This window comes from Harmonia axyridis, chromosome 7, assembly GCF_914767665.1.
Source record: "Harmonia axyridis chromosome 7, icHarAxyr1.1, whole genome shotgun sequence".
NCBI lineage: Eukaryota > Metazoa > Arthropoda > Insecta > Coleoptera > Coccinellidae > Harmonia > Harmonia axyridis.
In genome coordinates, this window is record NC_059507.1 from 27,517,505 (window position 1) to 27,539,002 (window position 21,498).

General features: G+C 34.0%; 1 protein-coding gene across 1 annotated transcript in view; it reads right to left on the reverse strand.

The window, feature by feature from the left end:
* LOC123684729 overlaps positions 1-20,350 on the reverse strand; it is a 95,037-nt gene extending 74,687 nt beyond the window's left edge. The window contains exon 1 of the mRNA XM_045624121.1: positions 20,012-20,350. The gene's annotated coding sequence lies outside the window, so the exon portion shown is untranslated. The remainder of the gene's footprint in view (positions 1-20,011) is intronic.
* Positions 20,351-21,498: the final 1,148 nt, after the last annotated feature.

A 21,498-nucleotide genomic window follows, 5' to 3' on the forward strand; every position in this document is an offset into this window, starting at 1 on the left:
ATTCTTCCTGATTTTTGTTTCATTTTACTTAAATTTTTAGAATTAATCCTTAGCAAAAAAATGAAAACTAGCCCATTATGAGTGCTCTCTTGACAGCATGAATGGTATATTCAGTAATAACAATTCCAAATGAACTACTTACTTCACTACATCGACAATTATTCGAGGCTTCGTTCTAATGTTCCGAAAATCCCGTATCGTCTGAAAGTAGGTGATTGGCCAACAAAACAAGCTCCCACGCGTTGGCAGCTGACACTAAATGAGCACCCGATTGCATTCATAACTCCACCGTTTTTCCGAATGAAAATCGATAAGCTCCAGAACTTAATCAGCGATTTGTCTACTAACACGTTCGGACAAATAACGAAATCAACGATGAACAATTTGAGTGTGACGAATAGAGGAGGACGTGAACGACCTTGCTATCTTGTAATCCATATGCACCGAAGCAGGTTTCAACACAAAGAGGACGTTTCTGAGCACGTGATACGTGGAGGAGTCGTTGATCTAGTGGTGAACTCGTTGCACTCATATGTGAAAATTCCCCAAATAGATTGAATAGATAGAAATTGAGCACATCAAAATATTTGTAGAGCTTAATTGATGAAAGCTTATTCATTTACCACAATTTCAATTTTGTCGTAATATTACAAAATCTTTAGAGATTTTCTTGTTGCGGTATCGTTCCAATTCCCCCATAAAAACACGAATTAGTCGGCTGAAACAGTTATGCGGAAGTTGTAGATAAAGAGGTATTCATTTAATGTCTCACTTTCACTTTTACGGTAGGAATGAAGTTTATCTTCGGGTGGAATTGAATATCATGCATAGTATGTTCAATGGCAATGTTTAAACGGAAATGCAGAATTTCTATTTGGAAATGATTATATAATGTCCGAACCGGCAATCAGTCAAAGTCTCTTAAAAAATCGTAGACTGAAACAGAAGTGACATTAATCTTGATACAGAAACCTGATTCGAATATCTATCATAAATAAGCATTGTTTTCCTTTCATTCAGTTATAACAGGAAAGAGTTGAACTAAAAGGTCACTTATCCAAACCGATAACCTTTCAAACAACATTCAGGAGAGCTTAAAAATAAAATAAATAAAGTAAAATGAGAACAAAACAACCTCCACCAATATTTGTGGAAGTAGTTTTGGTTTTATTTTATTCATAATGAATTTCTGACAAATAAAGACTGATTCCATTAAATAATTGAAGTAGATGAAAATTTCATAAGCTTCAGAATTATTACTATTATTTTTATATAATTAATTATTTTTTTTTAACGCTCGTTCCCGGAACAAATCGCTCTATCGCTCTGTCACAATATATGTCACTTTTGAATTCTGAACAGAAGAAAAATCAATCAACACTTGCGCCTCGACTTGAAGACGCAAGAAGAGAATAGTGTAAATATAAAGAGATAATTTCAAGCTTAAATTTCAAGCCGAATACATAATCAAAAACCATAGAAAATTAAAGAAGAATCGAGAGAAGAATATAGGAAAAGAAATACCGAAATTATCGTAATAGGAGATCACTTGAAGATTTTGTATATACAATATGAAGAATATTCAATCACCTAAACAATTGCAAAATTTGTCACACTATCGTCCATAGAAAATTCAAGAATAATATCGAAAAAAAAATTTTCACTTAGTAAAAGTATTTTTCATTAATTTTATAGAGTAATAGCATTCAAACTTACATTCTTTTCATGCATGATACGATGCAGTAAAAACCAATGCAAATACAATTCATAAATTTCATGTGAATGATAAGAGGAGAGTAATAAAGCGCAAAATACATTTTTTTATTTTTTTGTCCTCAAATGGCTTCTTGTCCATCTGCTTGTTCGACACACATATTCGAAACTTCGGAACTCTTTTTATTGCGGTGTTTACAGTTGGATTTAAATGAGCTTAGAGCAACCACCGGGATTCATTTTGTAAAAATCGAATGGAAATAAAAAATTTATTGTCATTTCAAGTAGGCCGACGTCGCTAGTTCAAACTAATTCTCCAAAATTCCACCATAAGATTTGAAGTAGGTATTTTTCATGTTGTGCCAGATTAACTACCTAGTTATGTTCAAGGAGTGATGATTTTCTCTTTTTATTTACCTCGATGTTTATTATAAACGTCGACGTTTCGCCCTTCAATGAAAATTAAATTTCAATTTTAAAAATAAAAACAATTAAGAACACAAAAAGTAAAAATTTTGAAAAATATTGAATAATTAAAAAAAAATTGTTACGAGAACTCACCCTATAATTCAATATGAGTAATATTGCGTCCCACAATTGTAAAAACGCGTCCAGTGTTGGGTGAGTTTTCATAACAGAATTCTTTCAAATTATTCAATATTTTTCCAAAATGTTTACGTTCTGTGTTCCTTAATTGTTATAATTTCTTAGGACGACATTCTAAGTAAGACTTATCTTGAGAGTGCCTTATATTAAAAGGGCGAAACGTGGACATTTTTCTTATAAATTAAGGCCAATGAATAAAATTAATACTCCTTGAATTTTCAATAATTTATAACGACCACATAATCTCACAATAGGGAGATTAGTCCAGAAACAGATTTGATTTCAGGACAATCAGTCCATTCCCTAGTGCAAATATCCCCTGCAACGTCCCTGTGAACATATTCAGTTGGTCTCCTCCCTTCTACTTCCATGTACCCCAAGCCTGCACGTGTTTACCGATCTAATGAAGTTTAGTTTGTTTCATATTTTAAGCCCCTCCGACTGAACCGTTAAACGGTTAAGCAGCGAGTCCCTTTTCCTCTTGATTTATCATAAACATTTGGATTTTGAGTGCGCTCTATCATTGTCGTTAATGTAAACAGTTGGGCACTCGGTGCGTTTTACTTTCAACGGTTTGTGGGAGTAGAAAACAGGTTTACGTTCTCAACATGGATATTGTGTGACCTGCGATAAATTGGGAATTAGATGTGATGCATACAGAACAGGGATTTATTCAAAAGACCACAGTGTTGAACGTTTATGTCTGGTGTACACTTTTGCTCGTTTTCCTACAATTGTTTATCGACTTGCATCTACGGAACCATGCTCTGCATAAAATAGAAACGCGCCTCTCCAGCGAAAACTACAAACTTGTAGTATACTAAATGACAAAGAAACTGCTACACCCAGAAGGAGTTGTTTAAATTTCAAATTTTTTTTGGTAAAACATAGATAGTATAGCAAGAAGTGAATGATTGAAATTTAGAGAAAAAAACGCAGGGTGTACAATTTTTTTTAATACATTTGTTAATAATGTGTTTGTCCACCGCGATTATCTATACACTCCCCAACACGTCTCGGCATTGACGCAATAAGATTGTCTATTTCTTCTTGAGGGATGCTATCCCAAGCTACTTGTTCTTCATGTCTCAGAGCCGCCAAAGTCCGTGGGGGCTGGGGTAAATTTCCAATCCTTCTACTCATAATGTCCCAAACATGATCTATTAGTGAAATATCGGGGGATCTGGGCGGCCATGGCAAAAGATTCACATGGGTTGCTTCGAAAAATTTCAAACTTACTCTGGCAACATGAGGTCGGGCATTGTCTTGCTGAAATATTGGATTCTCGAGCCGGTTAAAATAAGGGAGAACATATGGCTCCACTATTTCTTGAAGGTAACGCAGCGCTGTCATGTTACCTCTAATAAAGACTAAAGGTGACCTACTTGCATGTGTAATAGCACCCCATATCATAACACCTACTGTCCGGTGTACATGACGCTCAACATCAAACTGAGGTTCACGTCTTTCACCCCGACGTCGTCTAACCCTTCTTCTGCCATCATATGCACCCAAGGAGAATCGAGATTCATCAGAAAAGACTACTTGATGCCATTCCACATTCAAATGTTGACGTTCTCTGCACCACTGTAATCGTTGCCGGCGATGCTCAACCGTCAGAGGTAACACAAGATGGGGTCGATATAGCTGCAGTCCAAAAGACCTCATCCGGCGGTAAATCTTTCGGACAGTTACAGGATGGCCTTATTCTCCTAACCACCCATCAGCCAAAGATTGAGTTGTCGCAAATCGTTCTCTAATGGCCATAAAGTCTTAGACGTCGATCTTGAACTTCATTTGTGCCCTTTCGACGTCCAGTGCCTACTCTTCTTCGATTTTGGGCATTATCAAACCACGCTTGACAACATCTCATAACAGTAGTTGGATTTCCGTTCGTACGGTTAGCGATTTTTCGAAATGACAACCCCGCCTCCCGTAGACCAATAATTCGACCTCTTTCAAATTTACTTAGCTGGCGATAAATTCCGCGTACACGTGCTCTAGGCATTTTAACAACAACTAATCACCGACTTTGGATCTCTTCGAACAGCTGGTTTGTTGTGAAAATTTAAAAAACTTGTAAAAAACGACTATAGTAACAAAAACTGTTCACAAGTGAAAGCACGATTTTCTCCTCCAAATTCAATCATCTACTTCTTGCTGTACTATCTATATTTTACCAAATAAAATTCAACATTTAAAGAGCTACTTCTGCGTGTTGCAGTTTCTTTGTCAGTTAGTGTATAATCGCCATATTATGCGCTACGTAGAAAGTCTTATTTTGTTTTCCTTTATCTCGGTCGTAATTTCAAGTTAGAATACTGTTATAATTCCTTTCGAGGTTCGTCGATAGGAAAACGAAGCGTTTACATATTCATATCAGGACGTATCGAATAACAAATCATGGTGTGAAGAAATCTCCCATAACTTTACTGTAGAAGTTGATAAAGAAATAAATTGAACCAATCCGAGTGTTCAATGGAATATTTGAGTTCGAACACTTACAAAGTTTATTTAACGAAACCACTGAAGCGACTGGCTCATTGCTGGAATGGAAGATTGCAATATTACACGAAGTCGTAAAAGTAATTGGCGTCTGAGATTGTTGCATGAGATAGTTTTACTCTCTTTTTGATCTGATAAGTAGTACACGACGAAATCGATAGGACGGGGTCTAAGAAATCTGATATATACATAATAAGAAAAGTCTGGAATAGGTACCTGTAGTTTATTGGATAAAAGTGTTTAAGTGAAATAGAAATAAATGTATAGAACGGACATTCAGAACAGCCGAATTTAGTAATAATTCATCAAAATGCACGGGAATCAATTGAAATCTGGTATAAAATAATCAATTCTTATTCTGATAAATACTACGAATTTTAACTGAACTTCATCAACATTTCCTCATATATCACAAGATAGGTATATAAATTCGTATTTACGAAATCATGTCAAGGGATTTCAAATAAGAGGTTTCATTTTGATATGAAAAAAACGAGCGTATTTTAAGAGGAATCAATGAATGTTTATTTCATTGTAAATACAAAGACATATTTTTTTTTTCATGCAAGGTTTTTTAACTATGAAACTATTGAGGTAACGACTATTGTTTTGAATCTCATAGGTTATTGAAACTATTTAGACCAAACAACTATTTTTTAAACTTCATTCCTTGAAGTTAATCCTCAAAAATTCATGCTTCGAGGTTTGGAACTAATATTTTACGAGAAAAGCTTTGGACAGCGGACGGACAGATTTTCTTTTGTATTGGCGGATCCCATAGAGTAATAAACATAGATAGAGGAAGTATACGCAATTTTTACATGTCCCCAACATGGTTAGATTACGTTGTCGGAATGTGATATATTTTCAAATACACAATTTTACTATATTATTGTGAATGTACATATATCATATTGAATGAAATATATTTATTTCAGTGATTATCGCTTACATGTGCAAATTTGAATATTTGGAATATTAACCTAATTTTCGAATTAGGAACGAGCAGAATATTTATTATTTTCTGTATCTACCAGCTGAAATCCAAGGTTCGGCAACTTTCGCTCTCCTAGTGTCATCGGTTGTTCACGTCGTTTGGCGCGCTTGAAGTTTGTTTTCTGAATTTCTGATATAATTAGGTATTTATTTCAATATATTTTGATTTAATATGAAACGTTGATTTACTATAGGACATAAGAAGTGCGTTCTTTGTGGAGAAACTCGCGAATTGAGTGAAATATCGTATCACTGATATGTTTTCATTTCCGCTCGCTTCATGTCAAATTTGATAGTTCATGTTGGGGAAAAAAATTTGCTTACTGCAAATGACATATGTTCTCTCTATCTATGTTTAATACTCTGAGGCGGATTCTAAACATTTTGAAATGCTAACTGTGAAAACCTTAGGACGTTTAAAAAATTGTGTTTTTCGAACGATTCCAAAATCTTTGGTATTAGGTACTGGAATTAATGTACTAAAATATGGCTAGATATAAATGTTATGAGAATAAAAAATCTTTCCAACCTTCATCAATATCAGTGATGAAATGACCTACATAAAGATTCGTTTTAATACCAATAGTTACCAATATTTCCAAGAGCGTTTCGCCAAGTCGGTCAAGGGCTATTCCGAGAGCTATTCCTTATCATTCTTCGACCTAGAATCGACCGAAAATCGTAAACGATAATGAATTCCTAAAACAATTTACTCAACCCCGAAACCAATTTTCCACGAAATTTAAGTGTCAACAAGTATCCAGATAATAAGGCAGAGACAACAGAAAATCAAGCGTGGAAAAACCCAAATGGGGACATAAAAATCCGAAGGAAAATATTGTCCTCGGAATTTTCCTTCCTTTCCTCATTTTACGGGGCGTTTTCCCCAGGCCCAGGGTGTTATTCATTCATATTTCCTTTTAGCTTTGTTCTCGGAATATTCGCTGCAGAGGATCTTCATTGGTTAATTGGATATTTAACGTGTCGAATTGTTTTATTTTTCTCGAGACGAGAGAGCCATGAAGTTCTACGGTGCGATGCCCTAATAGGAACTTCGATGAGTTTGAGCGATACTATAAAGGAATTACTCTAGAAATTACTGTTTATTTTTCGAACTTTGTCTAGATCCTCCAAAAAATATATAAATGTATAATTTTATTCACAAACCACTCTGATTAATATACTTGATATTTGATTGAACAAAGTAGTTGATCGAAATTCGAATGTAGCTTGGTTTGTTTATAACCCCTATAAGCAGAGGGCACTTGCTCAAAAATCAATTAAATATGTTCCAAGAATTGTCGAGAGGTAGTAGTGAAAAAAAAATTGTCGCACTTTTAGCAGGCCAATTTCTTTCCAGCGAGCATTCTTTTGAGGTCTGAGAACAGGAAAAAGTCGTTGGGGCCAGATCTGGCGAATACGGTGGATGCAGAAGCAATTCGAAGCCCAATTCATGCAATTTTGCCATTGTTTTCATTGATTTGTGACACGGCGCATTGTCTTGATGAAACAGGACCTTTTTTTCTTCAAATGGGGTCGTTTTTTAACGATTTCATCCTTTAAACGATCCAATAACGCTATATAATAATCGCTGTTGATGATTCTGACCCTTTTGGAGGTAATCAATGAATATTATACCTTGCGCATCCCAGAATACTGATGCCATAACCTTGTCAGCTGACTGTTGTGTTTTCCTTGCTTTGGATTCGGTTTATCGTGTTCACTCCACTCAGCTCACTGTCGATTGGACTCCGGAGTGAAATGATGGAGCCATGTTTCATCCATTGTCACATATCGACGCAAAAATTCAGGTTTATTGCACTTAAACAGCTTCAAACAATGCTCAGAATCATTAACAGGTTGTTGGTTTTATTCGGTTGTGAGCTCGCGCGGCACCCATTCTGCACACAGCTTTCTCATGTACAAATATTCGTGAATGATATGATGTACACGTTCAGATGATATCTTCACAATGTCTGCTATATCGATCAATTTTACTTTACGGTGAATCAAAATTATTTTGTGAACTGTTTTGATTTTTTCGTCGGTGACAGCCTCTTTTGAGCGTCCACCGCGTTCGCCGTCTTCATTTCACCACGTTTAAACTTAGCATACCAATCAATGATGATTGATTTTCCTGGTGCAGACCCCGGAAACTCTTCATCAAGCCAAGATTTTGCTTCAACTGTATTTTCTCTCAGAAAGCACTATTTTGTCAGCACACGAAATTCTTTTGTTCCATATTTTTCAAATAACAAAAGTAGCAACACTCACAACGGAATATCTCACAAACTAATGGTCGGACTGCTGTCAAATTTTGACAAAGTATCGTTTGAAGGTTGGTACTAACTAAAAATCTCATGGATTTAATACTAGCACCCCCAATGTGAGAAATTAAGATATAAAATGAGAGAGGAATAAAATATACATGGTAACATGCCTAAAAAAATTGTATGGCATGATTATCCATTTAATTTCAGGAATATTCAAATCCATTCGAGAATCAGCTACCCAGAAACTTAGGTACAACTCAGGCGTCAACAGTTTTTCAATATTGCAAAAAATTGTAATCATAAATGAAAAAAAAATGTGTAATTGCCTACTAAGCACTCCTCAAAAAGTATCAAAAGAAGCAAACAAGCTTTATCGTAATCTGAATAAGGGTCATTCAGTGAATATAACTATTGTTTCTCCGTCATATGTATGTATGTATGTATATTGTCTTTATTTCCAACTAAACTTACATCAATTAGAGAAAAACAAACAAAAATACAATTGATATACGTGTTGAGCAAGAAATATGGCGAAGTCCAGATGAGTCCCCTAGGAGACTCCCTGATCCACTCAACCATTGAATCGACAGTGCTTCATTCTGAATAATAGGAAAAAATTAACAAAAAGAGAAGGATAAAGAGAAAAAAAAAAAAAAATTAATATCACATTCTTATCCATGTACAACCAAAACATTCCTTCTGTATCCGGGATAGAGAGGCATTCATCGCAATTAAGTTATGTTTGCATTGACAATAATTTCCTTATAACATTTCCTGAAAGCTGCTCTAGATAGTTTCATCAAAGATTCAGGGTGACTATTGAAGAATCTTGCAATATTGAAAGAGAAACCTCTTTCAAAGATCTACGTTTAGTAAATTTATCAGACAACCTATAATTATCTAATGTGAACTTATTCACATATCATCAACAGAACAAACTCTAAATACGCTTCCTCATATTAGCTTCATCAACCCCATTTGGTGCGAATTTAGAATTCAAATCGATGAATTATACACACCATATGACTATGTCAATTAATAGCTGGATAGTGCTACGGTGCAGCATGTCGTTGGAGAATATTGGTCGAACATGGGCGTAGATTATCCATCCCAGCTGCTAATTCATCAGGAAGTTAGGATCTTTAACGAAAACTGACTTAATTTTCATTTTTTATATCCTCATGTTTATATTAATTATAATTTGAATTTTTCTTTCACCTTAGGTGTAACCTTTAACTTTTATGAATCCGACTAAGTTTGAAGGTATTAATTCAGGCTCATATGATGTCCAAGATCTTCAGACGGACGGCTGTAGATGACCTTTTTCGAAAGAAATTAAGTTGAAAATTATTATTTTCAAAAATCATCAATAGAAAAATTACAACCCCTAAAATTTTCATTCTACACGTTTAAGAAAATACGATAGTTGGAATTTGGTGGTTAAAATACTTGGAAATTAAATTTGTGTGAAATTTGAACAAATTTTAACATTTTCAATATCTGGACTATTTCAGCTCAATAAAAAGGTTATTCACTTAAATGATTCAACATATGTGAATATCATTATAAAATAATTCGAGTTCTGTAAGTAGGTACTATACCTACTTGAAAGCTGAAGTAACCACACTTCGTGGACAAGATTGTGCTCAGTTCAGCGTTCAAGTGAATATCAATGATCGAATGATCCAAATTGAAAATAAACGATGAAACAATTTTTTATAACAAATACCTCATCATAAAATTCATCAATTTACTATTTATGCAATACACATAAAAATCATCTGAGATCTCGCAAAAAAAAATGATCACTATTTGATTAATAATACCATAACTCAACTATCAATACTAATATTAACAAAATTAATATTTTTGAAACATTTATGAATTTTGTAGAAAATAATGATAAACATAACTGATCAATACTATTCAAATTTGAATATGATAATGATGAACTTCAATTTCAGAAAATACTCAATAATAGCTTTGTCACTGTGGAAATTTCTTGGAGGACGTAGGTATACATTTATTTTGTCAGAGAGAAGAAGAAAAAGGGCGTAATAAAAGAGTAACCAGGTTTATTTGAGTTTGCCGCTGGCATTTACAAACTAACTTAAAATGTTGAACAAGAAAGATATGTTCACATCTGTTTGTTTGTGAGACCTATTTGGAAGTTATACCTGTTATTTCACAGGATTTTGAGTCTGTTGAGAACTTTTTCTTTAGGTGTAAAAATTTCCGGGGTAGGTACTGCCAATTCTTCAACTGATATTTTAACGGTCAGTTCAAAAATGAGAACGCTATATTTTACGCTAAATATCATCGATCCATTTGAAGTTTTCACTATTATTCATTTTAGAGTTTTTTATTGCGCGGAAAGTCCTTATTCATTAATTTTATTTGGAATTTTTCATTGACGAATAAATAATTGCATGATATAACTGTGAATCAGAGGAACGATTGAGATTGGTTCACTCATCCTGAAAAGTTATGGGATCTCAAAGTCTGAGCGGAGAGGAATAGTTAAACTTTGGCAGATCATGAGAATGCCGCGTGGTATAAGCCCCTCTCAATTCGACTTATTTCGATCGAAGAGTTTTCCTTTCAGCGCTTAAATCTCTCTGGCTGCAAATTATAGCCCGAGAACACATTTTTAATGAGTAAATCCATTTAGATTAACCCTCTCCGTTACCCTCGAAGGCTTGTATGTTTTGAGATCAAACCCAAAACCCTCGAAAAAATCGAATTAACTCATATCGCAAGCCATAAAACTCGCACAAAAAGGACGCCACTGTCACATGCATGAGACCACGTTCAACCGTGCAAAATGTATACCTATGCGCTGGCTGTATAACCTGGGTCTTCAGATTTACATTAATGTAAGAGCTGTTTCCTCGACCAATTTACGGACTTGAATAAATGGACTGCCATTTTGCTTTGCCTGGACTCACAGCTTGGAAACAATCCTGACGCGTAGGTTTTTATCATGATTCCTTTATGTGCGATGTTTCCAAGTTTTCACGTAGTAGCAATTGATCGACAAATATATATAATAATAACAGCTTTTCTTTCAGTATTTCAGTATCGTAATGAGTTCATTACAGAACTAAAAACAGTTATATTTTTCGTTTTGTGGTTGTCTACACTGACTTCCGATCCTATCAAATTTCATCACACGTCAATTGTCAATATAATATAATTTGGATATAGTGAAATGTGATTTGCAACATTATTCGCAATATCTCTTCATTCTGATGGTGTTAAATCAATTTCGTCAGACATAATTCACGAATTTAATGCGTTATTATAAATTATTTCAAGATTCTAAACGACGCGACGATTCAAATTCAAATTCCGTAATATGTCAATTTTCGTAACAGTCACACCAACTGCCCAATATACAATACAAAATTCACTAGGATATATAATCTGATTTTTTCATTTTCATAGGAGCCCATTCTGCAACTTGTTTTAAACTGTCTTCTGCAACGAGTATTAGACGATATTTTCTGTATTTCAGTCAAGTTTCGTGAAATATTATCGAAATTCAATGAAATATTCAGATTTTATATCCTAGTGACTTTAGTGTATCTGGACAGTTGGTTTGACTATTACGAAAATTGACAGATTACGGAATTTGAATTTGAATCGTACGTTTCAAATTCTGAAATAATTTATAATTACGCTTTGAATTCGTGAATTGCGTCTGACGAAAAGGATTTAACACCACCAGAATTAAGAGAAATTGCGAATAATGTTACGAATCATTTCACTATATCCAAATTATTTTATATTGACAATTGACGTTTGTTGAATCTTGATAGGATTGGAAGTCAGTGTAGACAACCACAAAAGGAAAAATATAACTGAAGACAATGCTGTAATGAGTTCATTACAGCACTGTTTTTAGTACTGTATGAATTCATAACGATAGTGAAATAGAGAAGATTGTATTATCATCGGATCAACAATAATTCAGTGAAAAAAGCGTTTTCATATAGTAAATGGTGAATTTCTACAGATGGAGTAACAAAAGAACTATGTAGATACACTCAATTTAAATCTAAATTACTCCAGTACTCAATTCTCATTGTCGGTTTCATGCAAATTATTTCGTTATGATGAATGTTTTATGCTCAAACTAAATGGTTTTAATCGTTCTTCTTCGGGCACTGTTTCATCAATTCAATTTCTCCTTAAACTGTACAAAATTTCACGCAGAAACTTTTCAATCGGATCCCTTGAAATGAAATTACGTCGTTCAAAATTCTTCTTTCATTTTATGCTACAAAATAGGGCGTTTAATAAACCACCCCGACATCTCTGTCAGTGGCATTGATTAAATGTAATTAAATTTCAAAACTTCTGGAATGTTTTTGCCCCGCTTTAACCGTATGCGCGTGAATCGCAACAAAATAACCGAGGAGAGAACCCTACCCACTTCACAGCGATGACGACGTGGAAAACGTTCAAAGAAATTCCACTGAAAACTTCGATGAATGTCCGGAGGAAAGAGACAATGGAACTGACGGGATCTGTTTGATGCTCCCAATTCGGAATTAACTGATTCAAAACTTTGGAGGCTTTAGGTGAGAGTCAGGAGATTGTTGGATTATAGTATAATTTGAACGTATTTGGAGTAGGTATCGGAAGGATCTCGATCTGGTTTATTGTTTTGAATAATGAACGTTTCGATTTGATTGATAAACTTAATTTGGTACAAAAATCATTCACTTTTACTGAGCATCTCGGAAATCCGATCAATGAAATTACAAGGTTAAAAAAAATAATCAAATTCCAAAAAAAATCTTGGGAACTAACGGGTGTTTTTTTTCGAGGTATATAACTTTAAGTTGGCATTACTGTTCAAGATGGGGACCGATTTAACAGCTGTCAAGTGATTTGTTCTCAGTTTGGGTTCATTCATCATGAATAGACTCACGCCTGAACAACGCTTGCAAATAGTGTAATTTCATCTCGAAAATAATGGTTCTGTGCGGAATACGTATCGCGCACTACGTCCATTTTATTTTGTTTAGCGATGAAGCGCACTTCTGGTTGAATGGCTACGTCAACAAACAAAACTGCCGCATTTGGAGTGAAGCTAATCCTCAAGTGTATGTCGAAACACCGTTACATCCAGAAAAACTGACTGTTTGGTGCGCTTTATGGGCTGGTGGAATCATTGGTCCGTACTTCTTCAAAAACGATGATGGCCAGAACGTTACAGTCAATGGTGATCGGTATAGAGCCATGATTACTAACTTTTTCATTCCTGAATAGAACAACCATGATGTCCAGGAGCTGTGGTTTCAACAAGACGGTGCAACATGTCACACCGCTCGTGCCACAATCGATTTATTGAAAGACACGTTTGGTGACCGCCTAATTTCACGTTTTGACCTGTGAATTGGCCTCCAAGATCTTGTGATTTAACACCGCTAGACTACTTTCTGTGGGTCTATGTAAAGTCATTGGTCTATGCGGATAAGCCACAAACCCTTGACCATTTGGAAGACAACATTCGCCGTGTTATTGCCGATATTCGGCCACAAATGTTGGAAAAAGTCATCGAAAATTGGACGTCCAGATTGGACTACATCCGAGCCAGCCTTGGCGGTCATATGCCAGAAATCATATTTAAAATGTAATGTCACAAGATTATCTTGCGGATAAATAAAATTCATGTCAATCGAATAATCCATCGTTGTTTTATTGCAATTTAAAGTTCTATAGCTCTAAAAAAACACCCATTATAAAGAAAGCCATGCCGGACATTTGTTACTACTGAATCTATTCCTAGGTCAATTCTAATGGTTATAGAATTTGAAATATGAGTTGTTCGTTCAAACATTCTCGTACCTTCGTACTTGCTTTGAATTTGGCTTTGAATTTGATTGTTACAGCTATATTTTCCGATGAAAGATTTTTTAAATGCTTGATTTCCCTATTTCATCTCTCAAAATGCATATGTTGAATTCTTCTAGTCACATATGAATGTACTTTTCAAGTGTTGAGTTTGTATTTTATGAAAATGTGAAAATTTAGGGTCAATTAGGATTTTTGCAAAATATGGATACTGCTAAACATATCAGAGAATCCTCCTTTAATTGTATTCATGTATGATTCCTTCGGAATCCTTGGAATAGAGCTCTAATTTGGAATACTAATTGAATTATACTGACCCTAAGTTCAGAGTATTAAATAGGTTTCTAATTTGAAAGGGTCCTCTGAGAGTTGCTGTATATAAAAGCAGGAAATTGGGTTCAGTAACTTGCCAGATATGTTTTAGTGCACCACAGATTCAAGGAGAACATACCCTGATAATAATTAATCACTGTTCGTGGAATTTGCATTCAAGGATGAATAAATTACTAAAGGAAGAGAAGAAATACCAATTCTGTCTGGGATACAATTTTTCATCATTGGATTACTCAAGTTCAGCTCAATAAGTAATTAGATAGTATAAATTTCGTGGTTTCTTCCTCAACGAAAAATGATCACGAAATGAGAATGAAGTGAACAGAAATGGCAGTTGACGGTTGAGCGAATTTCTACAGTGCGAGGTTTTATCTCTTCAGTGTTATAAATAAAGTGGGTCAGAAGATTTGCGTGACTAAACTTATATAGAATCCGTTCAACTCACACAAATCTCCATCTGTATTATTTAGAACCAGAAAGCCGACATTACGGCCATTCTGACATTCCGTTTTATACCTGCAAACCAATTATTATAAAACAGAAAATTGAAGACCTCTATGTGTTTATCTGTGGACCTAACGCATATTCTTGATATTCTGTGACTTTTTACAGACTATATTTCAATTTTGATGTCTGTTGAATTATCGTAAATTATGGAGCATTGTGAGTTTTAAGTGAACTTAGCTAAGAAGAAACGGATTGAATGAAATTTGCATATTTTTTTTTGAAAGATGCACGTCTTAATGAAATAATTACAAAAAACTGCAAACTGTATGCTACGGTTCATTGATCTTTATATCATCACAAAATATCTGAAACCGAAATGACGTCGTTAAAAAATTATATGTAGTAGGTGCATTATCATAAATATTGATATTAATCAATATAAAAAATTCAAAAATCTAACGGCATAGTTTAATTCTGTGGTTATTCTTCCGACGTCTGGATTTTTGTTATTCTGCTATTTAATTGAATATTTCAAGGTAGTTAAACAACAATCATTGAAAATGATGAGCAATTTCAACAATAACACTTCTTTAAAAAAAGAAATAGGGACTCGGAGGATTAACTTCAATAATTACAGGTTCTTTCAAAAAATTTTTCCCGAGGGTACAATTCAAAGGCATTTGAATTTGAACATTTTGAGAAAATATTAACCAGAAGAAATTCCTCAAACAATTCATTGATGAAAATATGTTATCAAGGAAAATAATAAAATGATAGTTAATTGTGAAAATGTGGATTTTTTTTATCGTGGAGTAAAGCACCGCAATCGAATCTAGGCGACCTCAATTTTCCCTGGGATAAACAAAGATAGAGGGAGTATACGCAATTTTCACATGTCCCCAACATTGTTAGATTACGTTGTCGAATTGTGATATATTTTCAAATCCACAATTTTACGATATTGTTATTAATGTATATTGAACGAAATATATTTATTTCAGTGATTCCTGTTTAAATATGCAAATTTGAATATTCGGAATTTTCGATTTTATAATAAGCAGAAAATTTATTGTTTTCTGTATCTATCTGCTGAAATCCAAGGTTTGACAACTTTTGCTCTCCTAGTGTCATCGGTTGTTTCACGTCGTTCGGCGCGCTCGAAGTTTGTTTTCTGAATTTCAGATATATTTAGGTATTTATTTCAATATATTCTGATATGAAACATTGATTCACTATGGGACATAAGAAGTGCGTTCTTTTTGGGGAAACTCGCGAATTGAGTGAAATATCATATCACTGACATGTTTTTTTTCCGCGCGCTTCATGTCAAATTTGATAGTTCATGTTGGGGACAAAATTTGCATACTGCAAATGACATATGATCCCTCTATCTATGTTTATTACTCTGTGCTTAGCATTGTAATAATTCTCAATAATTTTGAAAACCAAGCATTCTTCCGAAAAAATTCGTTGACAGACCAGATTCCAATACAAACAAACATCCATGTCAATCGACCACAAATATTTTGTTGCAAAGCCAAGCACAAGGCGTGACATTTCGATCTTACTACCTGCTCACTTTATTTTGTAACAACTTAAGAACTTTATGTCTGGTATTTATGGCTATGGCAGTTAAATCATAATGAAGTGAAAGATATTCGAACTGAATAAACATTTGCTCATAGAAATGAAAGATAAGCAACTGATTCACTGTAAACAGCCTTGTGTTGGTTCTATTATAGCCCGAAATTATTCAGTTGCTTGAAATGTAGATAATGAATTGAAATAGGTTAGATCGAGTTTCAGGTTGCTCTGGCTCAACAATGGATTCGGTTGAAAATAAGAACATTTTTTGAGTTAATTGATCGAAATCAATCGAATCAACAAATATTAGCGTTTCGACTGCACTTTTCAAGAAAGAACCCATAACTGCGTCCTTTTTTTAATGAGATATTACAATATTCAGAATGTTATATTTTAAGAATGGTGAAAATGAAAAATTAAAGGCCATTTTGAAAACACAATAAAAATACAAATTTTAGATGTGGAAATTCATGTTCTGAAAATAGGATCTTGCAATAAAAACACAGAATGAAATGCAGTATGTTCTACTAATAAATAGACAAAGTCAGTTTTGACTTCGAACGATGAAACTTGACTTCAATAAAAACTCAACACAATTGCAATATAAATCTAACAATGACTTCTTTCAGTTAATTTCATTTCAGAGAACGAATAGCTCTCTCATTTAAAATTCAAATCAACCGTTCAAGTGGTTGGTAATTATTCAGAGATAATCTGTTATCAACTCAAACATCGTTGGAACCAGAATATAAAATTTCACGAATAATCGAGAACTTCGTGTGTTATCTATCAATATTTCAAGAGTAAAGACTTTGAATATGCTGTAACTGTAAATAATGCGAATGTTATTCAGTTTGATGTTTTTAGCCTTATTGGTTCATTGCATTGCCGTTAATCGAACTTATTTTCACTGTTCATATAATATAACCTCGAACATTCTCAATTTCATGCAATTCCTGAAGATTTTTTGTACTTTTTTAAGCTTTTAGCAACGTATGTAAATAATGAAAATCATAAAAAACATATATTATTTAGGTGAACACATTATATGTTGATTTCAATAAAGGTTAACTTCTCAGTATTCCCATATTATAAACCTTGAACAACACAAGTGAACCTTCAAGCTGTTAATAAATTATTCAGATATTGAAATTCTCCGGAACCATTACTTTTGAATTCTGTGTTTTAATTCCTGAAGCTGAAATAATTTCGTGAATTCTGTATTATTTACAATTCATTGAGAATTTTGAATTCAAATATGGCTATCGTGTTCCCAGATTATATATTTTCGAATTGTTTAATAATAATAATACCCTCGATAATACCTCATTTCGATTTCAATTATTATCTCATCTTGTAGAAGCAGATCACAAGAATTTTAATTATTCGATACATATTGAACGGTCCGATTGTAATTAACTACTTTAATTAGCGCCTAAGAAGGGGTAAACAATTACATAATTAATCAGTTGCAACATAGAATAATTAATATATCAGTACGTTAGATTTTGAAATTAAGATATAGGTAGAATAGTTGAGTAGATGAAATAGGTTCATTTCCCGTCGGATCGGAATTTTTTTAAAGCAAAGAGTGCAAAATCAAAAATAAGACAATGTAGATATATCCTGAATTTTCGTTGGTGTTTCTTCTTCTTCTTGATCAATTTAGGAGGCAGAAGATTGAAAACAAATAGGTGATTACTTTTGAATTCAGGTTTTATTTCTTAAGGTTGAAATGATATTATATGTACCTATGTCCCATATGAACTAGGTACAATTTATTGTAAATTTTGCTTTAAAATATGGCTACCATGTTTCCAGATTATCCCTTTTTGAATTGTTGAATAATTATAATACCTTATTTTGTTTTAATTACCTATTATTATCTCAGCTTTTTTTTTTAGAAGCAGATCAGTAGATATTTGATTATTAGGGACATATTGAACCTCGTATTAAACGGTCCGATTGTAATTAACTATTTTAATTATCGCCTAGTGCAGGTGAACAATTAATTAATTAATTGTAACATAAAATAATTAATTACAATACGTTAGTTTTTCAAATTAAGATATAGGAGAATAGCTGAGCAGATAAAGCAGGTTCGATTGCCGACGGATCTGAATCTTTTTAAGGGAAAGAGTGCAAAGTCAAAAATAAGTCAATCATCAATTTTCATTGGTTTTTTTCTTCTTCTTGATTAATTTAAAAAGCAGCAAGATTGAAAACAAGTAGGTGATAACTTTCAAATTCTAAAAACCTGAAATGATATTGTATGTCTCAAATCATTTAGGTGCAAATTATTGCAAACTTTGCACTCACATATTTCCACCATGTTTGTATAGTAAGTGTTTGTTTTTGAATGGTTCAATAATCGTTCTAATGCATCACTTTGATCACAAAGAACATGTCAAACGACAATACTCTAATTAACAATTTCCAGTATGGTTTAAATTTGTATAAACAATTTCATAATTAATTGTTATTGACTGTAACATAAACTAATTAATAACAATAAGTTAGTTAGTCAAAATCGATTATAACAGGTTCGACTCCCGTCGGACCACACTCTTTATAAGGCAATGGTGCAAAATCAAATTGAGAGAATAATGATACATCATAAATCTTTGTGGGGTCTGAAATGTTTATCCCCGGATCAATATCAGAAGCAGCACCATTGAAAACAATGGACCAAAATGAACATTGAGCGGTAATTAGCAACCCAAAACTATTTCACACGTTCACGTCCTAATCGCGTACAATTTAACAGTTAAACTGTGAAAATTTTCGAAATACTTCAGATTCCATTGCCGTGGAACGAATGGAAGGAATTAAAACAGAGATGTGAATAATTCAGCTAATGAATTCCATGTAATCGATCCAGCTGTTTCGCGGTCATCGTCAAACGGCCACCTATGTACCTCTGCTGTAATTACCTCCGATTTTGCGATATTCCGATGCGGATCGATTCAAACGTCGCTGAGAGAAGGTTGAACCGACAATTAAATCACGGAATGGCTGTGCACTTGCAGTAGTGAAGATCTGAAAGAGCCAGCGACGTTCCATAGTAAAATGCACAGGCTCTATTACCCAGCCGAGCAATTTTATTTTAATCTTCGTTTAATGGACTCCATTAATTAAGGTATCGAACTAACCATCAAGATTCTCTCCAACAGATACAACTGTTTAGTGATTATATGATTTGTGGCAAGATGACGGGTCGAGAAAAAAAAGTTTTAAGAAATTAACGGTAATGCGGATAGGCAGTAATGTCCTCCCTTCCGTTTTGCAATCAAGTTAAGTAGATTGAAAATGATGGAAACTCGATTGACATGAATAAATTAGGATGGCGTCGATTACGGCGTTTTCCAAGATTAAAACCTAGTTTTCCATATTTCATCAGCGGATAATATAATTTATCTAGATTAGAATTCACTTCCGTCGCTCGAGGTGAAATTGTGAAAAACAGCGAATATCGTATGAAAACGGAAACTTACAAAATTTGAAATCGGTTAGAAACAATCATATTTGAATATATTCAAATTTGAGTTAAAAAATATGTTGAAATGAAGAATCTAGATACATTTCAATTGAGGTAGCGATTTCGTGGATTAAGAAGTAAATGAGACAAAAAAGATTAAAGAAAATATTAACGGCTAATCACTAGATTACATATATCAAGGAATGTCTACCTTTTTCCGACTCGACCTCGTTAATCCTTAAAAGTGTCCACCTCCAATTAAGGCGATAATTTACAAATGGTCGCTTTCAATTATCCAACACTGCAATTAATTTTTATCATTTCACCATTTAATCCAGTTAAGGTGTAATCACTTTCTAAAACTACGAAAAAGTAGCACAAACTCGTAAAAAGTCCTAGTCAAGTAAACAAAAATAAAAAAGGCGACAGATTAAGCACTACATGTAGGTTAAATAGCTGTATGAATTTGAACTGCCGTCCAACTAGATGTATATACAGCGCGCAAAATAATACGGTGGCCGTTTATCAACCTCACGCGCTGGAATCAAATTTGGTACTGTCCATCGGTGTCCCATGATGTACCGTATTCGGTTTATTCTCTATGGTCTACGAGAGCTGCGCGTTCCATTCCAGTATAGCTTTAAATGGAGATAAGGTTGGATCCCTCCAGCTGCGAAACATGGAGCTTTTGAGGTAGGGTTTGTCGAAACTTTCTTCCCGCATCGTGGAAATAAAGATTGAGCACTAATTCGAAGGAGTGCAAGCTCTGGCCCAAGTGTGAACGGGGGCTAAGCCAATCTTTACATCCGCTTCAACAGTATTAAGTGGAAAACTCCATTTGAGAGAGATTTTTGTGCAGATTATCATGTTTATGGTGAATTTTATTTGTAATGCCTGCGAACTTCGACGTCAGTTTCGTTCGAGATGCGATTGTCATTTTTTGATTTATGGGTTGGATGATTTTTCGGGTGGTATATTCAAGTCGCTTTAAATAAAGAGTGGGTGTTTTCGAAGATGTGATAAAGAGTGTGATATGAGGGAGTTACTGTGAACTGCTGAGAGTCAATGTATTTGATTTTTCACAAAGAACCATTTGCTGTACCGCACTAAATAGCTACTTTAAAATCAGGGAACTCAATCAGAAAAAATATCTTCAGGCATACCATATAATTACACATTTTTGATATTCTCCAACAACAATTTTGCAGCTTCGAAAAAACTAACGACTATGTTTCTCGTTTTTGAAACTAGCGTGAAAATACTCATTTTTAAATTTCTCTAAGAATGGAACATATTCTAATGAAAAATGTGTTCTATTATTTCCAATAATTCTGTTACAGAGTCCGGAATTGCCATCAATTTTATCTATCAGATATTCTCAGATATCCTACATTTAGCATTTTCTTTTTTATCATAATTTTGTATATACTCATTTCATTGTAAGTATTACCATTGCTTTTTTAAAAAAAAACAAAAGGAATCAAGTATTTATTTCAAAGTTTGCATACATTAGTCACTTATCATTCAAAAATTTCCTTTTATACACAGCCGGACAATTTTGCTTCCGCCGTTTTTTCCGAAATTTCTGGCTTTATTGCGAAAAAACTGGTTATACATTTATCATGCAAAGTATTGTCCATCGCTGGCCACTACTTTCTCCCACCTTTCGGGCTGTGTACGAATCCTGCGTTGAAAAAA